Source organism: Oncorhynchus masou, chromosome 31, assembly GCF_036934945.1.
Source record: "Oncorhynchus masou masou isolate Uvic2021 chromosome 31, UVic_Omas_1.1, whole genome shotgun sequence".
Lineage (NCBI taxonomy): Eukaryota > Metazoa > Chordata > Actinopteri > Salmoniformes > Salmonidae > Oncorhynchus > Oncorhynchus masou.
In genome coordinates this window covers 35,763,648-35,777,765 of record NC_088242.1, presented here as the reverse complement: position 1 = coordinate 35,777,765, position 14,118 = coordinate 35,763,648, and positions in this window count along the sequence as shown.

Here is a 14,118-nt window from a genome sequence, read left to right as displayed (position 1 = left end):
GTGAACTCATGGGGTTGTGGCTTACTGCCTGGCTATCTTTTGGCCTGTGACTCACTTGTCTCTCCCATGGTCTCTCCATGCAAACAAGGTATCAAAAATAGCTAATTGCATCACCAACACAAGTGTCACACTCATTAAAGCGTAGAATGAGAGGCAAATGGCATCTAATTACAATGATGGGTTTGTACTGGTTTTCCAACACACACTGTTCATGATTTGTTTACTGTCTGGGATCAGCTGTGTGGTCTGCCTTTGTCACTGAAGCTGCTGTATATGCTGAAATCCTGCAGACAAATTTAGATTATAATACTCCAATGAAGATTATTGCGTTTTGCTTCTGTCATTGAGACATTTTTCGAGGTACTATTTACCATATTCACTTTCGTTGAATTCGCTCCTTACTGTACCAATGTGCTCTATTTAAGCAGGTCTATTTTTGTCACATTGTATTTCATACAGTAACGGCCTGTCTCTCGTTATGTCACACCTTCCATATCTCAACTAATCAGTCAAATGTCAGGCCAACACCTGTTACTGGCAGCAAGCAAGGTCCAGTGTGATTATAGGGTCTGGAAAAAGAGGCTTCAATCCCTTTGCTGACTTGACAGATACAGAGTAAAGGGTTGTTGCAGAAGTATCGAGACAGGGAAGTATTGTATCTTTGAAAAAGCAGTATGTAAAGGAAAATTGGAGACATGTTTGACTTTGACATTTCTGTTTGCAAGCTAGTGACACAAACCTTTATCTAAATGTTAGACAATAAAATGTGCATTTTAGTTTAACCTAGATGGTTTGAAAGAATATACTGGAAGTCCTTACATTGTTTTGGAGAGATTATTTTACTTCGCCATCAGCACTCATGGAAGGATTTAAAAGTAGAGTGCAATCCGAGTGCATTTCCCAATTACTATCTGTAGCCAGCCACTCACCTCACCCAGAATAAGGTCACATGGTGTCAGCAGGGGGGTCTCTCCACCTAGCAACCCAGCTTCCAACCTAGATCCAAACGGTCTCTTGTGTCAGTTCCTCCCGTCGCCCTTCTCCCTGCAGCCAGCCAACGCTATAATAGGAAATTGGAGTGGCGGGCCGCTTTCCCCTGGAGTGTGGCAGTTAGTCAGGCAGGGAATCATGCAGGGAGGCAGGGCCCATCTGATGGACATCCACACATGGGCCTGTGCTGGGCAGCAGTGGGGGGCTGGCTGGCTGGGTGGCTATTAGTCACAGCCATTGGGGACCATGTAGGCAGGCACATGACTAACTGACAGATTGTCATGGCAGCCCAGTAAATTCTGGCTTTTCTGTGTGGCAGTATGTGGACGAGGTGCAGGGCTGGTGGAATGACCCTCATTCCTGTCCGCTGATGCTGCTTACACACCTGGGGTTAGCTAGCCTTTTAGCCTGTTCCTCTTGGATACATCAAGTCGGCACTCATACAGTTGGCCCATGGCTCCCTGGTTCATAAACAGTGTTCTGAATCATTACACAGCCCACACATTTAGACCCAACACCTCTGAGGTGAAATACATAGCACCTTTTGTTGTAAGAGTGTAAGAGTGTATCTTGAACCTAAAATGGTTATTTGGCTGTCCCCATGGTAGAAACCTTTGAAGAACCCTTTTTGGTTCCAGGTAGAACCATTTTTGTTCCATGTAGAACCCTACATGGAACCCAAAAGAGTTCTGCCCTGGAACCAAAAAGTGTTTTCCTATGGGAACAGCCGAAGAACCCTTTTGGAACCGTTGCTTCTAAGAGTGTATGACAAGCTGGGAATCAGGCCACCAGTACTGTATAAAGCAAGTTGGATCTGGCCAGTGAAAGTATGAGGATATAAACACATTTTTCTTACCTTTATAGAGACACTTTATATCAAAATAGATATGTTTGAATAGGGCAAACAAAACAAACCTCTGAATTTCAAACTAACTGCACTATCCATATCACGTTTCAAGGTAACACCCAGATGCAGATAACGTTGAAATTAACAACAGTTTATTAATCCAACAGGGGCAGGCAAAAGACAGGTCAAGGGCAGGGGTCAGTAATCCAGATAAGTGGGGCAAAGGTACAGGACGGCAGGCAGGCTCAGGGTCAGGCCAGGCAGAAAAGGTAAAAACTAGAAAACAGGAACAATCGAGAGACAGGGGCAGAAGGAAAAACTCTGGTAGGATTGACAAAACAAAACGAAATGGCAAGAGACAAACAGAGAACACAGGTAGAAATACACAGGGGATAATGGGGAAGATGGGCGAGACCTGGAGGAGGCGGAGACAAAAACAGGAGACAAAGGGCTCTGGGTTTAACTCTGGACACATGAAACGTGGGGTGTATACAAAGGGTATGGGGCAACAGAAGACGGAGGGGCTAATCATTTTAGAGATGGGAAACGGGTCGAGAAACAATGGGGAGAGTTTGCGGGATTCCACACGGAGGGGCAGATCACGGGTGGATAGCTGTACCTTCTGCTGAGACGATACCGAGGAACCGGGGTCCGATGGCAATGGCGATCCGCTTGTCGTCAATACCTGGAGAGGGTCTTGAGGAGGGCCGACCGGGCTCTCCTCCAGGCACGACGACAGTAGGGGACAAACATCTGGGCAGAAGGAATGCAGACCTCTTCTTCCTGCTCAAGGAAGAGTGGGGGTTGATAACCCAGGGAAGAACAGTCGGACAGTCGGAGCTTGCCGAAGAGTCTTGTTCTGAGCACAGACCATGCAGGCTGCGACAAACGCGGCAGCATCTGGAACCATAGTATGTCACCAAAAGCGTTGTCACGGGAAGGGCAGTGTCTGATGGGAGTCCGGGTGGCAGGCAAGCCTGGAGGAATTATCCCACTCCACAGGACCGTGGAGCGGACAGAGTCAGGCACAAACATCCGGTTATCTGCTGCCCCCCTCCCAAGGTTTGACTGGGACCGCTGCACCTTCCGGACCTGTTTCCCTATACCCCAGCTGAGTGCCGTCACCATACACGAGGTGGGAAGGATGGTCTCGGGCTTCGGGGTAGCTGTGTGGCTATAGAGGTGAGACAGGGCATCCGGCATCCAGCTTGACGTTCTTGGACCCCGGCCGGTGAAAGTGGGAAAAGTTCAACAGGAAAAAGAGCAGGGCCCATCTTGCTTGCCTGGAGTTGAGGCGCATGGTGGTGTGGAGAAACTCCAGGTTTTTGTTCCACCCCTTCCAGCCAATGCCTCCATTCCTCCAACTCCATCTTCACCGCAAGAAGCTCTCGATTTTCCACATCGTAGTTCCTCTCCGTGGCGTTGAGTCGGTGGGAGAAGAAGGCGCAGGGATGCAGCTTAAGGTCCAGGGCAGAATGTTGGGACAGGACAGCCCCCACTCCAACATCCGAAGCATTCAGCCTCCACGTCGAACTGATGGGAAGGGTCAGAGAGAACCAAGATGGGAGCAGTGGTGAAGCGGTGTTTGAGGTCCCGGAATAACCCAGACAGCAGGCAGAGATCCACGTGAACGGAACCTTGGTAGAGGTGAGTGTAGACAGGGGGGAAGTGAGGGTGCTGTAACCCTGGATAAAGTGCCGATAAAAGTTAATAAACCCCAGGAAATGTTCCAGCTGTACCCTGGACGTAGGTTGAGGTCAATCCACCACCACTCTCACCTTCCCAGGATCCATCTGGACACTCCCAGCAGAGATGATGTAACCCTGAAAGGTGATGGTAGAGTGATGGAACTCACACTTATCCGCCTTCACAAACAGCTGATTCTCCAAAAGGAGTTGAAGAACCTGCTGGATGTGGAGCACGTGTTCTCGGGGAGAAGACAAGGATGTCATCAATGTAGACAAAGACGAACCAGTTCAACATGTCACGGAGAACATAATTTACCAGACCCAGGAACACAGCAGGGGCGTTGGTGAGGCCTAAAGGCATGACCAGATACTTGTAGTGGCTTCTGGCCGTGTTGAAGGCCGTCTTCCACTCATCCCCCTCTCGTTTCCGCACCAGGTGGTAGGCGTTCCTTAGATGCAGCTTGGAAAACATAGTGGCCCCCTGGAGTGGCTCGAAGACCGAGGAAACGAGTGGTAGCGGGTAACAGTTCTTAACAGTAATGTAATTGAGTCCCCGGTCTTGTCCTTTTTCTCAACAAAGAAGAACCATGCGCTGACTTCAGACAATGGGCGTGGCAGAGTGGACTCCAGCCCTTGATTGCACCTGTAGACCAATTGATGAGGGGATTGTGTCGTTCGAGCCAGGAGAATCACAAAACCACAGGAATCTGAGGACACTTGATGAGCAGAAATTGAAAAGTCTCGATGTGATTCCCTGACATCCGTAGGTTGGGAAGCAGAAAAGTTTTCCATATGGCCCACCAGAGTGCTCCTACCGGTGAGCCTGGTCTTTTTAAAGCACAAGAGGACACAAAATGACCAAGAGTCAGCAATACAGAGTCCGCAATACAACTCTTCTTGTTGATCCTGTATTGCCGTTCCACTGGCGACAACCCAACTCTGCCTAGTTGCATAGGCTTAGGAAGAGGTAACTCGGCCGTCTTCGGCGACTCTCGGGGAAGATCGGGAAGCCTCGGGTTCTCTCGGCAACGGGACCGTCTGGGAATTCTGGGATGACTCAGAGGCCAGGTGGAATCCCTGGACGTGCGAGCAAAATCGAATTTCCTCCCCCTCTGTCGTTCCCGTAATTGCCCATCGATGAGGATGGGAAATGCGATGAGGGAATCAGGATCCGTAGTTAACTCCCAAGCTCGTCCTTGACCTCCTCCGAAATGCCTTGCAGGAACATATCGAACAGCGCTTCCTGGTTCCAAACTCTCCGCTGCCAACGTGCCGAAATCTACTGCATAGTCCGCCACCCTGTGGGAGTTCTGACGAAGCTGTATTAGCTTCGGGACAGCTTCTCTCCCGGAGAACGGGGCATCAGAAACCTTCTTCACCTCCCCCACGAACCCTTCCAGACTAACATATGGCTGGCTGTTGTTCCCATACAGCAGTCGCCTAGTTGAGAGCCCTCCCGGACATCAGCTTGATGAGGTACGCTATCTTGGAGCGATCTGAAGGAAAGGAGGAGGGCTGAAGCTCGAAGACGAGGGCACACTGAGCTATAAATGCCGGACAGGTGCTCGGCTCTCCATTGAAGCGTTTGGGGGAGGTAAGCTGGGCTCCCTAGAAGGTGGAGTGACCGATGAGATGGCGCTGCTAGCAGCTGAGTTACTGAGGGGCTGTGGGGTTACCACCATGGCAGGCTTCCTCCCAGACAATCCGCGGAATTGTTCCAGCAAATGTCCAACGCCCGGTCATGGTGTTCAGCCAACATGTGGACCCCCACCATAAGGCCACAATTCCTCGTGCCTACCGATGGTGGCCCCTTTGGAGGAGATGGTGTTGCGCAGCTGGCCTGGGTCTGCTGGATCAGTCATGGCCAGTTTGTACTATCACGTTTCAAGGTAAGACCCAGATACAGACAACGTCGAATTAACAACAGTTTATTAATCCAAAAGGGGCAGGCAAAGGACAAGTCAAGGGTAGGCAGAGGTCAGTAATCCAGATAGGTGGGGCAAAGGTACAGAACGGCAGGCAGGCTCAGGGTCAGGGCAGGCAGAAAAGGTCAAAGCTGGGAAAACTAGAAAACATGAACAATCGAGAGACAGGAACAAAGTGAAAAACGCTGGTAGGCTTGACGAAACAAAACTAACTGGCAACAGACAAACAGAGAACACAGGTATAAATACACAGGAGATAATGGGGGAAATGAGTGACACCTGGGAGGGGTGGAGACAATCACAATGACAGGTGAAACAGATCAGGGTGTGACAATTCATAGAAACCATGATACCTTATTCATTACTTTAGTTTCATGAATCAAGGTACTAAAATGCATGCTCAACTCAAACTAATTTATTATACGGTCTCACAAGAGTGTGTAGAGCAGTGGAGACAGTGCTCCAGTGAGACAGGACTCCAGTGTGATACTGTGGCATGTGTCTCGGTCTCGACTCACACCGGAGACCATCATAATTCCTGGAAGATGCAACAGATACTGTATATACTGTACACTATGCCATTGACACCAAGTCATAGTTTGCGGAAGCCCCAAAACACCTCCATGGTTTAAGAGGGCCATGGCCTATAAAGTGGCATGTGAACATAGGAGCCAGGATTCACATGGGTAAAATAACATTTAATAGGTATTGACATAGCCTGTTGCAGTGTTTGTGTGTAATTCATGGATTTATATGAGCAAAATAAAGCCCACATTTTGTATGCTGAATATTGTGCTCTGTAAGACTCCATCATAGGCTGGGAAACATGATTGACCCAAAGGGGTGCACATTTTTGTTTTTGCCCTAGCACTGCACACCTGATCATTTGAATTAGCTGTGTAGTGCTGGGGCAAAACCAAAAATGTGCACCTGTTGTTCCCCAGGACCAGGATTGAGAACCAGTGCCCTAGAGCGTATGTTTATTCAATGCACGGCACACCTCTCTGTTTGTTCATTAATCATGGCTTCCAAAATCCCCCCTTGTACCCGCTAACAACCTACAAAGACCGGGATCATGTGTTAACGTTGTCTTCTCTCCTTATTTCCCACACCTCTCCAGTGTTGAGGTTGGTGTGCGTTAATGGCTGGCTGGCAGGGGGAGTGGGGTTACACTGAGCCCGTGCCAAGGCATGCTAGGCAGCTGGGTGCACAAAGCGTCCACTGCCATTGTACATGTCTGCGGCTCTACAAAATGTACACAACAGTTCCAAAATAATCATCAGGAGCCTGGTGATATGGGCTAGGCCGAGTGCTTTTAATGAAGCTGTTGATTGTGTTTTTACATGCCAAAACTGGGGGAGTTTGAACATGGCTGCCAGCTATTAAACCCAACCATAATCTGAGCACTGAGAAGGGCCAATCTCTCTTTGGAGCATCTTGAAGGGCCCTTGTTATGAACCTGACACCCCGGGCCTCTCCAGTGCCAGACTTCCAAGTCTCACGGAGAAGGGAAGGGAAGGGGAGGGTTAAGAGGGAGCCTGGGTAAGGCTGTTACGTTATTGGGTTACTGTTGTTGGGTTTTGAGAATATGAAATATACTTATTCATGTCACTGATAGAGTGCTAAGGTTTAGAGGGTCTACAGCAGAAGTTAATGGTTATAGGAGGAAGGTATATAGTGTGTGCAAGATTGGTATATGTTGAGTGCAGGGAAGCGATTACATATGGTAGTGATGGAGGGGGGTTGAGGTCAGGTCAGGTCACCTTAAGGGAGAAATAGAAATTTATGGCCCATATCACTAGTGTCCTACCTAGCAGTAAAGAACGATGTTTCTACAGATGAGTACAGTGCCTTGCAAAAGTATTCATCCTCCTTGGCGTTTTTCCTATTTTGTTGCATTACAACCTGTAATTTAATTTTTAATTTGATTTTTATTTGGATTTCATGTAATGGACATACACAAAATAGTCCAAATTGGTGAAGTGAAATGAAAAAAATGACTTGTTTCAAACAATTCGAATAAAAAAAAAATGGAAAAGTGGTGCGTGCATATGTATTCACCCCTTTGCTATGAAGCCCTTAAATAAGATCTGGTGCAACCAATTACCTTCAGAAGTCACAAAATTAGTTAAATAAAGTCTACCTGTGTGCAATCTACGATTCACATGATCTGTCACATGATCTCAGTACATGTACACTTGTTCTGACTGGGTCTGCAATACCACTAAGCAAGGGGCACCACCAAGCAAGAGGAACCATGAAGACCAAGGAGCTCTCCAAACAGGTCAAGGACAAGGTTGTGGAGAAGTACAGATCAGGGTTAGGTTATAACAAAAAATATCAGAAACTGAACATCCCACGGAGCACCGTTAAATCCATTATTAAAAAATGGAAAGAAGGTGGCGCAGTGGTTAAGGGCGCTGTACTGCAGCGCCAGCCGGGCGCAGTGTGTGCTAATCAAGGTTGCCAGGTGCACGATGTTTCCTCCAACACATTGGTGCGGCTGGCTTCCGGGTTGGAGGCGTGCTGTGTTAAGAAGCAGTGCGGCTTGGTTGTGTTGTGTATCGGAGGACGCATGACTTTCAACCTTCATCTCTCCCGAGCCCATACGGGAGTTGTAGCGATGAGACAAGAGAGTAGCTATTAAACATTTGGATACCACAAAATTGGGGAGACAAAGGGGTAAAATTCAAAAAAATATAAAAAATATATAAAAATAAAAAATTAAATTAAATTAAAAAATGGAAAGAATATGGCACCACAACAAAACTGCCAAGAGAGGGCCGCCTACCAAAATTCACGGACCAGGCAAGGAGAGCATTCATCAGAGGCAACAAAGAGACCTAAGATAATCCTGAAGGAGCTGCAAAGCTCCACAGCTGAGATTTGAGTATCTGTCCATAGGACCACTTTAAGCCGTACACTCCACAGAGCTGGGCTTTACAGAAGAGTGGCCAGAAAAAAAAGACATTGCTTAAAGAAAGAAATAAGCAAACATGTTTGGTCTTCGCCAAAAGGCATGTGGGAGACTCCCCAAACATATGGAAGAAGGTACTCTGGTCAGATGAGACTAAAATTGAGCTTTTTGTCCATCAAGGAAAACAATATCTCTGGTGCAAACCCAACACCTCTCATCACCCCGACAACACCATCCAATGTTTTTCATCGGCAGGGACTGGGAAACTGGTCAGAATTGATGGAATGATGGATGGCACTAAATAAAGGGAAATTCTTGAGGGAAACCTGTTTCAGTCTTCCAGAGATTTGAGGCTGGGACAGAGGTTCACCTTCCAGCAGGACAATGGCCCTAAGCATACTGCTAAAGCAACACCCGAGTGGTTTAAGGGGAAACATTTAAATGTATTGGAATGGCCTAGTCAAAGCCCAGATCTCAATCCAATTGAGAATCTGGGGTATAACTTAAAGATTGCTGTACACCAGCGGACGTGAGCTTACAACTCACTCGCCGCGCATTATTCTCTGAACTGTACATTGTGGCAATTGTCCTTTTCCTTCCCCATAAGGGCTCAAAAGGCTTTTGGCATAGAGCATCCAAAACAACTGGCAAGTCCCATGACGGGGCAAGCTGTTAATCGATATATTCAAATATTATTAGAGGGAGGAACAGGTCCAGCTCTGACATGACTAACTCATTTCACAACCAAGCTAGCTGTATCCAAACAGTGACTAGTCTTTAGCAAGCTAGCCACCACCATAGCTAGCTTCTGTGGTTTAACTTCGAAAATTAACGTTTTTTATTAACTACATGAGCTATCTTTTATAATCTGTCTTTTTCGAAAGGATATCTGGCCATAACACAGATTGCCACCGTCAAGGATAACCCACTAATCGCTAGCTACCTGACTAGTCTACCACACTAGATTTTCTGACAGCTAAAAACATAGCATCCCAGCTATGGCGACAAAAGCATTTCCCACAGTGTCTGACAGTGAGAAGCTGAACACCCTGGATGCTGCGGTAGACCCAAAAGGCCTTTTTGGTCCCACCGTCGAGATGATGCCAAAACAGTGAGGGGAGAAGAAGAGGGAGGGTGAAGCCCTCCAGCTCTTCGCCCAGGCTGCAGCAGGTCGACCCCTCTCAACATTTAAAATGCCAGGCAGCAGAGAACCTCAGACCCTAAAGGCTCCTGGTCTAAGAATCCTCCCTTCCCACCCATGGTCCCAAGGAGCAATTCGGCCTCTAACCCCACCCAGGGGTTAAGGAGGAAGAAACTGATGGCCTAGCAGTGTCCCCATTGCCAGAGAGGCGAGAACGGCCTCCTCCGAGTGCCGTTCTATCTCTTCCGCCAATCCTGTTCCAGGGTGCAGGTTCCCAGGCACCTCTGTGTTCTTTTCTGCGTACTGAAGTGGTCACAGTGGTCAGTGGTCACAGAGTACAGCCCAAAGAGGAGAAGAGACAATGTCAGTTCACATAAAAAATTATACCACAAGCAAAACCAGGCTACAGGCCAAAGGTGTAGTCAGGCATGTTGTTTCTCACAAAATCAAAACAAACAGGGTACCTACCTCCCTATATCTCCACCAGAGGAAGCTACCACTCCTTCTGGTGGTGATAGGCCACATAAGCACTCTTCGGTGCGGGCCAGCCGCGCATGCGCAGTACATCGTGGATTGTAGTATACCCTCCCTCCAACAGAGGGGGGAAGCCAGGTATATGCAGTGTAAAACTGGGTGCAGGGCACAATAAACAAGGGATGCAGACTGCAATTCGTTGTCACCCTGCCTCGATTCAAGTGAATCATACATACTCAGGCTCAGAGGAAATCAGTGTGTGGCTTCCGGGAAAAATCACATCGCTAATAGGGGAAAGGGGCAGTAAGAAGTGTTTCCCCTGACCAATGCCATTGCGGTTTTTACTCGATTTTTCCTGGTTCCAAAATAGGGGGGCGGCTTACACCCAAATCCTAGATCTACGTGCTTTGAACAGGCACGTGAGAAAGTACACGTTCCAAATGTTGACACACACTGCTCTGTTACGCACCAAGGCGATTGGTTCGTATCCGTCGACCTGAGGAACGCTTACTTTCACATCTCAATATACCCTCCTAACAGGAAATTTCTCAGATTCACTTTCCAAGGCCTTATTTCCCTTTCGGCCTCTCGCTGTCAATCAGGTTTTTACGAAGTGTACCGAGGCAGCCATAGCCCCAGTAATAGACAATTGGCTGCTGTGCGCTCAATCGAAACAGGATGTCTTAGAACACAGTCAGCTGCTCTTGGAACACCTGACATTTCTAGGTTTCAGAATAAACACAGTCAAGAGCGTTCTGATTCCCAAGAAGACAATCTCTTTCCTAGGTCTAACCTTAGATTCAGTATCATTCAAAGCTCGCCTCTCAGTAGAACGTATCTAACAACATTCCAGAATTGCCTAGCACTGTTTTCACAGAAGGAACCTGGTCTCTTTAAAAACATGCCTACGGCTGCTAGGTTTGATGGCACCGGCTTTAGTAGGCATTTCATTAGGACGCTTGAACATGAGGGAGGGTTCCAACACTGGGTCTCTTCTCTAGCTCTGAGCCCAATATGTCACAGACATCATTGTGTACAAATCTCCATAGATTGCATGGTAGCACTTCACTCACAGGGTGTCCAGATGGGCACTGTTTTAGCTAGAAAAGTAGTCACAACGGACGCATCTCTGTGGGAACCCCATCTCCGTTCTACTCACATGAACAGCCGTGAAAGGCTTGCAGTGTCCCTAGCATTAAAGTTGTTTCTCGTCATGTTCTAGTCAAATTAGACAATACCACTGTTGTGGCTCACATAAACAGACAAGGGGGACTGCGATCCCCTCACTTACACACACTGGCACACAGACTGATTGTGTAGAGCAGTGTGTATCCCCAGTCACTGAGAGCAAGTCAAGTACCGGGAGTGCTGAATCTGGGGGTAGATTTACTCTTCAGGGGAAACCCTCTATATGGGTAGTGGAAGCTCCACCCAGAGGTACCCAATCAGGTTTGAATGCATGTCGGCATTCCAGCAGTGGATCTTTATGCATCGATGGAGAATAAACTGTGTCCACTGTTTATTTCCCTGAGGGATTGAGCGTGTTGGCGTACCATTGGCCACGAGTCATCCTTTATGCATCCCCACAACTGGCCCTGATATCCCCCACCCTAGCCAGGTTGCAGGAAAAGGGTCTCTCTCATACTAATAGCGCCGCATTGGCCAGAGAAACACTGGCTAGCTGAGATCATTCTACTACTATGCAGTCAACCGTGGACCCTCCTTCTGGGTCTTAACCTACTGTGCTACCCACCCGGAACGGTTGGCACTCTAGGCTTGGCCCGTGAATGGTTCAAGTTGTACAATGTCATTTTGAATATTCAGAGTGCTAGAGCCTCATCCACCAGGTCAATTTATGATTGTAAATCACGTGTGTTTGAGGAATGGTGCACTAAGTCACAGGCAGTGTATTTCCGGTGCTCTGTCCTGATAATCCTGTTGTTTCTACAGGAAATATTAGACAAAGGAAAGGCCTTTTCTACTATTAAGGTGTATCTGGCAGCTATTTCGGCTTGTCAAGTGGGTTTTGGGAGCAGGACAGCACGGCAAACACCCCCTTGTCGCCTGTTTTGTGAAGGTGTACGTCATTTGCGTCCGGTGTCCAAACAGCTTGCCCCATCATGGCCCTTACCAATTGTTTTGGATACTCTATGCCAAATGCCTTTTGAGCCCTTGGATCAGGTGGATCTCAAGATGCTTTCATTTAAGACAGCGCTATTACTTGCAATGGCCTCCGCCAAGTGTGTAAGTGGCATTCACTCACTCTCACTGCACTCGTCATGTGCACAGTTAGGGTATCATTGCGGCCTAACCCTGCCTTTATCCCTAAGGTTATTAAGCCATCTTTGATCTGAGCTCCCCTTGAGCTGATAGCTTTTCATCCCCCACTATTTTTCTCTCCGGGAACATCAACAGTCGCATATGTTTGTGTCCAATACGCACTCTGCATATCTAAATGGACAAGACTAAAGGGTTGAGATAATGTGTTCAATTGTTCGCCTGGGAAAAACCTTACACTGGTAAAGGTCTCACTGAACAATGCCTCTTCTGCTGGAAAGTGGGGGCTATCACTTTGCCCTACACAAGTAAGGGTCTTCAGTCTCCTGCTGGCCTACAGGTTCATTCCACTAGAGGAATGGCTACGTCCTGGGCTTTATTTAAGGGCATAATCTATCCAAGATATTTGGTCAGCAGCGAGTTGGGCTTCTCACTGCAACGACCCCAGATCTTCTGAGGGGCAGCGCCCATTTGTGTGATAAATCGCACGGGGCAGTCGGTTGTCAGGATAAGCCATAAGAGAAATAAGAGAAATACCGAAAGTAATATTTGAAAGAGAACTTTAGGTTACCATCGTAACCCCGGTTCTCTGAAAGTATGAGTTAGTTACCACCCTCCTTGCATTGAGCGAGGAAGAGGATGTGTTTGTTTTTTTATGACTCCCAGATGCTGCGTCTGACCTTTTATCGGGTAATAGGGATGTTTGATGAGCTGTGCGGCTCTTGCTGCACAACAGGTGGCATTCCGGCTCAAAATAGGCTCTTTAGGCCTATGCATGTGATAGATAAATTAGTGATGAACTAACCTACTAACAGCCTAATTTGTGTTTATGACAGACCATATCAGCTACAGTGGCTATCAACAGTATTCACCTACTTTGGACGTGTCACATTGTGTTGCGTTACAAAGTGGGATTAAAATAGATTTAATTGTGATTTTTCTTGTCGTTGATCTACCCAAAATTCTCCATAATGTCAATGTGAAACGAAAATGATACAAATGTTTACAAATTAAATTAAATAACAAAAATATAGAGGTTGGCTAAATTTGTTCAGGAGTAAAATGTGGTTTAACAAATCACATAATAAGTCACATGGACTCACTCCATGTGACATCATTTTTGTATTTTTTAATGACTACGCCTTCCTCTGTCCCCCAGACCTACAAAACCTAACATCTGCAGTCCAAGGCACTGCATCTCAGTGCTAGAGGCCTCACTACAGACCCTTGTTCTATTCCAGGCTGTATCACAACCGGCCGTGATTGGGAGTCCCATAGGGCGTCACACAATTGGCCCAGTGTCGCCGGGGTAGGCCGTCATTGTAAATAAGAATTTGTTCTTAACTGACTTGCCTGTTTAAATAAAGTTTAAATAAATCAAATAAAAGACCAGAGAGGTTTGGAAAGCCTCATAACGAAGGGCAGTGATTGGTAGATGGGTATCAATAACAAAACAGACATTAAATATGTCTAAGCGTGGTCAAGTTAAAAATCATGCTGTGAATAATGTATTAAACCACCCAGACACATCAAAGATACAGTCCATCCTTCTGAACTGAGCTATAGGACAGGACGAAAACATTGACCTCACAATAATTACCTAAATGACAGAGTACAAAAATAATACAAATATACAGAAACATGAATCCTGTATGCAACAAGGCACTAAAGTAATACTGCAACAACAACAAAAACACTTGTAAGGAACATTTTGTTTTGGCCCAAATGCAAAGCCAGACATACTGTTTGGGGCAAATCCAACACAACACATCAAGCCACCAGCAAGCCACCAACCTCCTGTGCACCACACCAGTATGAACCAACGTTATTTCACAACAGATGTCAAGGTGTAACTTGAT